Source organism: Bombina bombina, chromosome 3 (genome assembly GCF_027579735.1).
Source record: "Bombina bombina isolate aBomBom1 chromosome 3, aBomBom1.pri, whole genome shotgun sequence".
Lineage (NCBI taxonomy): Eukaryota > Metazoa > Chordata > Amphibia > Anura > Bombinatoridae > Bombina > Bombina bombina.
In genome coordinates, this window is record NC_069501.1 from 622,977,934 (window position 1) to 622,986,018 (window position 8,085).

General features: G+C 38.5%; 1 protein-coding gene across 4 annotated transcripts in view; it reads right to left on the bottom strand.

Moving 5' to 3' along the window:
• LOC128651839 (myotubularin-related protein 9-like) overlaps window positions 1-7,007 on the bottom strand; it is a 158,902-nt gene extending 151,895 nt beyond the window's left edge. For 3 of the 4 annotated variants that reach the window (XM_053704822.1, XM_053704821.1, XM_053704819.1), the window contains exon 1: window positions 6,890-6,999. The gene's annotated coding sequence lies outside the window, so the exon portion shown is untranslated. Of the gene's footprint in view, window positions 1-6,889 lie in introns of all 4 variants that reach the window. The other variant, XM_053704820.1, reaches the window with a different exon arrangement.
• Window positions 7,008-8,085: the final 1,078 nt, after the last annotated feature.

An 8,085-nucleotide genomic window follows, 5' to 3' on the forward strand; every position in this document is an offset into this window, starting at 1 on the left:
CACTTCTTGAAAATGTGGAGTGGTGTGAGGGCTTTGGGTGGGTGGTGATAGATGTGGTATCACTTTATTCTAATATCCCACATGCATTAGGGATTAAGGCTATTGAATTTTTCCTTAAGCAGAGAACGAACTACTCTGATGTATTCAGCGCATATATTTGTGAGTGTGTCGAGTTCCTGCTGTCCCATAATATTTTCATGTTCAATGATGAGTATTTTTTACAGATTTGCTAAATTTGCCCCCTCATTTGCGAATCTGTTTATGGGATGGTGGGAACTTGGCACACTGTATAGTCCAGACAATCCTTTTAAAGACAACATACAATTATATATGAGATACATAGATGATCTCATTTTCATAGTTAAGGGAGATTTCGTCTTTGATGATTTTTTACATTACATTAATGAGAATGAACTTGCTTTGGAGTTCACGGGAGGCATGCATTTGATTGATGCCCAATATTTAAATTTGAAATTAACTGGTTGTGTCCATAGTGGTTCTGTTATCACTGACACATATAGGAAGCCAACTGCGGGCAACACAATTCTGCATGCAAATTCGTGTCACCCCAAACATCTCATAAAGGCCATTCCGAAGAGTAAATTCCTGCATTTACACAGGAATGCGTCAAATGATTCACTTTTTGAACAACAAGCTGAACACCTAAAAGAAAGACTTCAGGTTAGGGGTTATGACATAACATCATTAGAGAGGAGCCTAAAAGAAGTCAGGGAAGAACATTCAGCTAATGTAAAGAAAAAATCTAGGAAAGAAATAGATGGTTTCTCTCAATCAATTGTGTTTTCAACTGAATATTCATTACAATACAACAAAGTTTGTAATATTCTAAAACGAAATTTGCTCTTTCTGAGGGGTGATGAGGTTCTATCTCCCTTCATAGAAAGAATTAAATTTGTCTAAAAAAAGGCACCAACCTTAGGGAATAAGTTAGCCCCAAGTTTAGTTGTAAATTGCACAAATAAGAAGAAGTCCAATTGTTTGAATCGAAAAAGAACTTTTCCATGTTTGTCATACAATTGTGGGTCTTGTGAAGTTATTTCCAAAGGGGAGTCATTTAAGAATACTTCAACAGGATTGAATTACAAGATAAACCACTATGCAAATTGTTCTTCTACTTTTGTAGTCTACATGTTGGAGTGCAACTTTTGTGGGGCCCAATATGTTGGTCAAACCTCCCGCACTCTTAGAACAAGAGTAGGAGAACATAGGAGAGATATTAAAAATTATGTAAAGACATCAAGTGTAGCCAATCATTTTAATTTGCTTCATTTTATAAATGTCCCTAATTTTAGTATCAAGGTAATTGACTGTGTACGGTTGCCACCCAGGGGTGGTAACAAATTTAAGATCCTAACAAAAAAGGAATTATTTTGGATCTTTACATTAGCACAAGAGAACCTTTTTGTTTAAATAAAGAGTGGGATATAAGCTTCTTTATAGATTAAATGTATGTGACTTATTATATGGATATTTATGTCCTTCTAAAAAAGATTTGCATAGTATAGTCATATGACCCTCTGCTTTTTTCACTTATCATTTGAAATTATGAATTTTGGGTGTAATATTCAGTTTTAGTTTTTGTTTTTTCCTTCTATTATTTGAAAACATGAATTTTAGGTGTGAAATTTAGTTTTTGCTTAATTATTTCAGATAATTCTTTGAAAATTTAATAATTAACTTTTAGGTAATTAATTATGAACGAATTGACTTTACTAAAGAATTATTTTTTTATTAATTATACCTTGGTTTTTGCATCAATTGTATCGGGTATTCATTTATTTGTACATTAACATTAAATATTTTTCATATTGTCTATGACATCAAAATTGATATGTACATTTGTACGGGTTTATTACGGTATTGGCAAGTAGATGTATCCTTGATGCGTTGATCGATGTCTAAGGTTTGGGTTAAACTTTATAAATGTACTTATGTGTTTACACGCACGTTTTACTTTGTGTTTTTTGCTTTGCATGTACCATAGTCAACAAATTTGCAAGACTGTAATCTATATTAGTGTCCTGTCACATGAAGTACAATTATATTCCATAAGTCCCCACAGCAATCGCTACTACTTCCACTAATGCCGCAAATGTATCAACAAAAAATGTAATGGTGTCTATTTCTCAGCATTCCATTGTCATTGTTTGTATCTATTTTTGTATCTATTTTTCTTCGTTAGGAAGAGGTGAAATCCTTTTGAGAAAAGTTTTTAACAATTCATATATGTTCCCTATTGTTTCCAATCTTGTCGATTACGTGATTGGTGCATAGTGGTATATATTCTAGTAATGTTTAACAATCTGGTATCCTATGACTAAGTGCCGTACGGCACGAAACGCGTAAGGACACGCCCCTTTCTCACCTCCACTACCTGTGTGTGTTTCTGTATTGATATAAGCTCTGACGGATTAAACATCCATTTTTTTGCAATACAGAGAGTGCTGCCTTTTCTTCCAGTTGCTATTTCTGGGGTTGCTTGGCCCCAACTCCTGTGCCTGCACCTTTCCGTTCGCTCCAGTCTCTATATGTGTTCCATCGCTACTATTCTGAGAGTTTGCAGGTCCGGTGCCTTCCGCCCGGTGTTTGGAGGATTGTCCTGGTGAGTTTGCCTGTAGCTACGCCTCCTCCCCTTCATGTGGATTAACTATTTAATAACTACCTAGCTAAAATAAATACAAATTTACCTGTAAAATAAATCCTAACCTAAGTTACATTTACACATAACACTACACTATCATTAAATGAATTCCCTAAACTAACTACAATTATTTACAATTAAATTGAATAAACTAAAGTACAAAAAACAACAAACACTAAATTACAGAAAATTAAAAAAAAATTACAAGAAGTTTAAACTAATTACACCTAATCTAAGCCCCCTAATAAAATAAAAAAGCCCCCAAAATAATAAAAATTTCTACCCTACACTAAATTACAAATAGCCCTTAAAAGGGCCTTTTGCGGGGTATTGCCCCAAAGTAATTAGCTCTTTTACCTGTAAAAAAAAAAATACAACCCCCCCAACATTAAAACCCACCACCCACACACCCAACCCTACTCTAAAACCCACCCAAACCCCCTTAAAAAAAACTAACACTAACCCCCTGAAGATCACCCTACCTTGTGCCGTCTTCGCCCAGCCGGGCACAAGTGGTCCTCCAGAGGGTCCGAAGTCTTCATCCTATCCGGGCAGAAAAGGACCTCCAGACCGTCAGAAGTCTTCATCCAGGCGGCATCTTCTATCTTCATCCTTCTGGAGCGGGTCCATCTTAAAGACATCCGATGCGGAGCATCCTCTTCATCCGACGGCCGACGACTGAATGACTGGTCCTTTAAATGACGTCATCCAAGATGGCGTCCCTTCAATTCCGATTGGCTGATAGAATCCTACCAGCCAATCGGAATTAAGGTAGGAAAAATCCTATTGGCTGATGCAATCAGCCAATAGAATTGAGCTTGCATTCTATTGGCTGATTGGAACAGCCAATAGAATGTGAGGTCAATCGTATTGGCTGATTGCATCAGCCAATAGGATTTTTCCTACCTTAATTCCGATTGGCTGATAGAATTCTATCAGCCAATCGGAATTCAAGGGACCCCATCTTGGGTGACGTAATTTAAAGGACCAGTCATTCAGTCGTCAGCTGTCGGATGAAGAGGATGCTCCGCGTCGAATGTCTTGAAGATGGACCCGCTCCGCTCCGGAAGGATGAAGATAGAAGATGCCGCCTGGATGAAGACTTCTGCCGGTCTGGAGGTCCTCTTCTGCCCGGATAGGATGAAGACTTCGGACCCTCTGGAGGACCACTTGTGTCCGGCTGGGTGAAGACGGCTCAAGGTAGGGTGATCTTCAGGGGGTTAATGTTAGATTTTTTTAAGGGGGTTTTGGGTGGGTTTTAGAGTAGGGTTGGGTGTGTGGGTGGTGGGTTTTAATGTTGGGGGGGTTGTATTTCTTTTTTTACAGGTAAAAGAGCTGATTACTTTGGGGCAATGCCCAGCAAAAGGCCCTTTTAAGGGCTATTTGTAATTTAGTGTAGGGTAGGGATTTTTATTATTTTGGGGGGCTTTTTTATTTTATTAGGGGGCTTAGATTAGGTGTAATTAGTTTAAACTTCTTGTAATTTTTTTTTTAATTTTCTGTAATTTAGTGTTTGTTGTTTTTTGTACTTTAGTTTATTCAATTTAATTTTAAATAATTGTAGTTAGTTTAGGGAATTCATTTAATGATAGTGTAGTGTTAGGTGTAAATGTAACTTAGGTTAGGATTTATTTTACAGGTAAATTTGTATTTATTTTAGCTAGGTAGTTATTAAATAGTTAATCCACATGAAGGGGAGGAGGCGTAGCTACAGGCAAACTCACCAGGACAATCCTCCAAACACCGGAGCTAGGTAGTTAGTAAATAGTTAATAACTATTTAATAACTATTCTACCTAGTTAAAATAAATACAAAGTTGCCTGTAAAATAAAATAAACCCTAAGCTAGCTACAATGTAACTATTAGTTATATTGTAGCTAGCTTAGGGTTTATTTTATAGGTAAGTATTTAGTTTTAAATAGGAATAATTTAGTAATAATAGTAAATTTATTTAGATTTATTAAAATAATATTTAAGTTAGGGGGGTGTAAGGGTTAGGGTTAGACTTAGGTTTAGGGGTTAATATGTTTATTATAGTGGCGGCGGTGTAGGGGGGCAGATTAGGGGTTAATAAATGTAATGTAGGTGGCGGTGGGCTCCGGGAGTGGCGGTTTAGGGGTTAAACATTTTATTTAGTTGCGACGGGTCCGGGAGCGGCAGGATAAGGGTTAATAACTTTATGTAGGTGGCGGCGGTATAGGGGGCGGCAGATTAGGGGTTAATAAGTATAATGTAGGTGGCGGTGGGTACCGGGAGCGGCGGTTTAGGGGGTTAATACATTTATTAGCGGCGGGGTCCGGGAGCGGCGGTTTCGGGGTTAATAACTTTATTTAGTTGCGGGGGGCTCCGGGAGCGGCGGTTTAGGGGGTAAAACTGTATAGTATAGTGTGGGTGCTTAGTGACAGGGTAGCAAGAAAGCTGTGAATAAGCCGAAGAGCAGCAAGATTGATGACTGTTAGTTAACAACAGTCTGCTGCTCATCGCCCCGTACTTGGTGCGCAGCTTTTTGACAGCTTTCTTGATAAATTTGGTGAACTCATTCAGGTCCGCGGTGGCGATGTTCGGCGATCTTAGGCGAGCGTATTGGGGCCGTCGAATGCCGGTAAGTAGACAGCTTGATAAATAGAGGCCTATAACTTAACCTGTTGACGTTGTTAGGACGTTTCATGCTGTCCTAACAGCACTGGCCTTTAACGCCATTAGCATGGCATTGAACGTCTAAACATTTGAAGTGTCCTGCTCCCTTTCGTGTGGAAGAAACAGGAATGTCCGGCTGGGGGACGTGCCTAGCATCGTAGGCAATCCCCCAGATCCAATCGGGGGCGTTGGAGTCACGTGATCGCAGCGAAGTTCATGTGACTTCCTGTTTCTCCAGTTTGTTTTCATCTGAACTTTTTTCAGATTTTGTCCATTTGCCCCATCCTTAATGGCGTTAAAAAACACACATCTAAAACAATATTTTATTCACTGCATTATAGCATCTGCTGCTTAGAATGAAGCTGGGCTGTACACTATCTTTATATCCAGTCCATATTTAACAAGCAGCGGTCATCAGACCGCTGCTTCCCTAACCTTTTGCCACCTCTTAGGTGGCGAATTTTAGTCTCCCCAGTTTCGTCCAACCAGGAAGAATGACAGCTCCTGCCCGTGCGTGATTGGCTGTGCGCGGGCAGGGGACGGGATTGCACGCAAACACAAAATAGCGCTCGTGAGCAATGCTGAATTCTGGCAGCGGAATTCAGCCTGCCAGAGGTGAGCTGCGGCGGACAGGGGCGCGTATTTGCGCCCCTGTCTGCTGCTGCTGCTTGATAAATCGACCCCTCAGAGTTGAATCTGTTTGCTCCTGTAATGAACTTGCATCTTAACATTTTCACTTAAAGATGAACGAAAATCAAACTTAAGCTTTCATGATTCAGACAGAACATGCTATTTTTTTTTATTTGCTTCTAGTATCAAGTTCACTTAGTTCTTTTTGGTATCCTTTGTTGAAAAACAATATTCTCAGGAGCAGCAAAGCTTTACTGGGAGACGGAGCTAGTTGGTGATTGGTGGATATGCATCTTCTCATTGCCTTAACAGATGTGTTCAGCTAGGTCCCATTAGTACATTGGTGCTATGGAGCTGACTTTAACTATGCATTTAACTCCATTCAATACATAGTTAAAGGGACAAGTTAAAATTAATACTTCATGATTAAGATAGAGCATATATTTTAAAAAATGCACCTATTTACTTCTATCATTTCTCTTTGTATACTTTGTTGAAAAGTCAGCTCCAGCGCAGCAATGCACTACTGGGAGCTAGATGAACACATATGGTGAACAAATGACAAGAGGATAAAGGTTTGCAGCCACCAATCACCAGCTAGCACCTAAAAGTGCATTGTTCCTCCTGAGCCTATATAAATATGCTTTTCAACAAGAAAACAAAGCACATATGATATGATAATACAAGTCCCTTACAATTACATGCTCTATTGAAATAACACAATTCTCTAACACATTATTAGAACATTTTATTTTTGTACCTTTTCCTTTATGTCAAGAGAAATGCAAGCAAAGACGTGCAGATAATTAGTCAGAAAGGAAGACAATAAGGCGCACAGGCATAAAGAGAACAACAGTAAATTAGACAAAACCCATACAGAGAGATACTGAGGCAGATGTACAGATTGCGCTATACAGGGGAGGACCGACATTACACATAGAAACAGCTTTACAGACTCACATCATAACCTCTGATTTTCATGAGTACCTCTCCTGAGTTATCACCTGGGCCCAGTGACAGCCACCTTAGCGCAGAGTTTGGACCTGCTACCCCCTACAACTGAGAGTGGAGGTGGAGGGATTTGAAAAGGGAGTGACTGAGTAACGGGGGAAGGCCACATGTCTAACTGTATCAGGGAGGAAGCTGTGGTTTCTGTCAAAATAATGTTATGAAGTCCGGAAAAAGTAACCCTCTCTACCAAGCTTTTGCTTTCAATCTAATGCCATATTAACCTATTCCTTCCCAGAATATTTCACAATCTATTGTCTCATTCTATATAACTTTTCATGCCACATAAAGGGATCTGTAATTTAGCAGAGAACAAGTATACAGACTTTAACAGCCCAAAAAGATCAGATTTTTAGACAGTAAGTTGCAGAATGTAGTAATATGGAGTTTAAAAAACAAACAGGTATATAGACATGAACCCGTATACTAAGTAATTCATCTGGCAAGTTGTCTCATATAAAAAATCAGCCATACAGACTGTATATAACCACACCCGTACATACCCCTCACACACACATAATTTAAAATCTTTATTTAAAAAGCCCATGCTTCTTTACAACACAGCTTTTTAACAATACAGTTGAAAAATTCCCTTGTGTCTGCATTTAATCGTTTTTTTTTAAAAAAATTATTTTTTTAAAGGTTGAGGTGTTAAGGTGAAAGGAAAGAATAGACAGGCAGGAAAAGGGAGGGATAGTATGTGGGTAGCTGATTGTGTCTGATTAGAGAGTCGGTGTTGCCTTGTATTGTGTTAACAACAACTCAGTTCATGTGATAGAAGTCACTGCAAGCTTTCTGTGCATTTAAAGGGACATATTTTTCTTTCAAGGTTTAGATAGAGAATACAATTTTTAAACAACATTCCTATTTACTTCTATTGTCTAATTTGCTTCATTTGCTTTGTTGAGGAAATAGCAATGCTATGGGTGAGCCAAGGAGGCATCTTATGTACAGCTACCAATCAGCAGCTCCTGGAGCTATTTAGATATGCTTTTCAACAAAGGATATCAAAGGAATGAAGCAAATTAGATCATAGAGGTAAATTGGAAAGTTGTTTAAAATTGCATTTCTGAATCATGAAAGAAAATAATTAGGTTTCATGTCTCTTTAAATTTTGGCTGGAATGTCCCTTTTGATGAAATATTTTT